General features: G+C 40.9%; 1 pseudogene; it reads right to left on the reverse strand.

Moving 5' to 3' along the window:
* Positions 1–1,694: 1,694 nt before the first annotated feature.
* On the reverse strand, positions 1,695–2,155 carry LOC149146891 (uncharacterized; annotated as a pseudogene).
* Positions 2,156–2,473: the final 318 nt, after the last annotated feature.

The following is a 2,473-nucleotide window of genomic DNA, read 5'->3' on the forward strand; positions in this document are numbered from 1 at the left end:
TTTTTTCTGCCTCCCCTGACATGTTACATTATACGCAGAATAGGCCCCCACAAGGTCTTTTAAGTTTAGAACCCACCAATATGCCAATATACCGCGCTGCAGGACTGGAGGGTTGCTAGGATGGGGATGCAAGATTTTGGGAGTGGAGGATTGTGCCACATCGAGGAGGGAGAGAGGGGGTTCCCTGCGTTGGTTTTTTTCATGCTTTCTTTTGTTAACCCTTTTCGACCCTCCCCAGGCGATTTCACATTATATCGTAAGATCGACCCTTGCAAGTTTTGGATTTCTCTTTTAATGGAGGACTTTTGTGACAACCAATTTGAGGGATGACTTACCCATTTTCTAGGTTTTCGAGGCTTTCCAAGACAATCTTCAATAGGCTCTCACTTCTAATCCAAAAGTCCTATTTTGGACTTCTATATACCATTGGAAAGCTTTCTCTGAGAACTAGGCACTGGAGGGGTTTGATCAAGCTCTGAGATCTTCTGTGGCCTAGGAAAGTGGCTCCTAAATTCACTTATTTTGAGCAACCTTGACCAAATGAAACCCACAACACAGTGAGCCACAACACCATCAACAATAGAGAAATATACATTGAATTTTAAAAAAACCTCAAAAACCGTCGCTAGGTAACTAATCATGGACATCTCTCAAGAGTTGTGACACTGCTGCCATAACTGCTTTTAGAAAAGGGTCAAAAGGGGTAGGGCACAATATGGTTAGCAGCTGCGAATGAGGGAGAGAGAAAAAAAGAAAATGAAAGAAAAGAGTTAAGAGTTGTTGTAGAGAACCGACATTTATCTGTAGACATGTAGTGGTGCTTTGTGCCTGGCCACAGTGGAGTTTGGATGTTCGTTTCAAGAAAGGAGGATATAGACGTTGGAAACGACCTGGACCTTGCATAGTTGGGCTGGAACAACCATCGTACCAACAATCAAAATGGCCGAAGTGACACCTTCGTCGAAACGCCTGGTAGGTGGAAACCTGTGGAAACAGTGCGGTCGACGTTTGAGTCGTGAAATTGAGGCAAATAAAAAAAAATGAAAAAAAATATGTCGAACCATGTTTTAAGGTTTGGATACCTTCCAGAGTTTCGTTATTGCTTCAGAACCCCGACTGTGCCAAAACCCCAGCTCAAAGTAGAGAGGGAGTGTTGCTCTCAGTGAGAATAGAATGAAACAAGCTCTCGGGAACATACAACAAATTTGAACACATCAGAGCCCGTTAAGAGGGCTCTAACACTTCTCAAAAGTGAAAACCTAAAATTGCGCATAAAAAAATGTAGATTTTTATTTGTGCAGGTTCTAAAAACAATTAAATAATATAACAAAATGTCCTACGAAGGGTTGGCTGTTGGCATAAATTTATGTATATCTTGGTTGTTGAACTCCTGGTTCCTTGTTTTAGAGGCGTACATAATAAGCAACTAGCATTTTATCTGTCAGTATTTTAGCAATTACTTCAAAGACACGTTAAATATTTTAGCAATTACTTCAAAGACACGTTAAAGGGCAGCAATTATTATGGAGGCAAGTTAAAGACAACTTTACCGATGCAGAAAAGCTGAAGAGGGTTGTAACTTGGGGCATGGAAGCCCATGCTTGTACCCAATTAACTATAACTCTCTCACTAAAAATATTGTCCGCCATCGTCATTTATTCCCCAGAGTTATATTTATATATATAAACAACGAACTAGAGGAAGAGCTCTTGCTGCTAAACACCACCCATTCTCCTGCCCGTAGCTAAGATTCCCTCTTATTATTCTCTCAAAGTAGGCTTAATTCTCGAACTTGGCATAATAGGGCTTGTCCAGATAAACCTCCAGCTGACTGTCATCGTTCAGGGCATAAGATTTCACCCCCATGGGGAGCAGACCCTCGAGAAGGCCATTCTTCTTCAGCACATCATAAATCATTTCTTTGTCCTCTGCAAATTCCACGACCGCCAAAACCATCAGTATCAGAATAACAGATAGCCATGGTCGGCTTTCCATTTTCATAAATGCAAGGCATGACCCAGAAAGGATGAGATGAGAAGTTTGTTGTAACAGAGCAAAACGCCTTGCATAATGAGCCTCAAGATTCCAAACCAGAGAGTGAACTCAACAGGGAATTGAATTGAAATACTGTTATCAAAGGCCGAGCAATAGGCATGCACAACATGACAATTGACACTTATATATATATATATATTCCCTCACATAGATCGTATTCTTTGTTTCATAGATGGACGAGGGAATGCTTGTCGAATTGGAAATAGGAGAGTCGATGCTTATTGATGATCCGGACGAGCCCTTCACCGTTACTGCATTTCACGCCAATCATTGTCCAGGTAAACCTCAAGAGTTTAAATCCTAGTCATTTGACTTCTCATTTATCTGTCTATAAAACAAGATGCATTTTCCTGGAGGTCGTGCAACTAGGGTTTGTTTATTCAAAATCCTTGAATTCAATTTTTTTTCCAATGCTGCT

The sequence above is a fragment of the Pinus tabuliformis genome, chromosome 9, assembly GCF_031772625.1.
Source record: "Pinus tabuliformis cultivar Carrire ecotype Pingquan chromosome 9, CPIR1, whole genome shotgun sequence".
NCBI classification, from domain to species: domain Eukaryota; kingdom Viridiplantae; phylum Streptophyta; class Pinopsida; order Pinales; family Pinaceae; genus Pinus; species Pinus tabuliformis.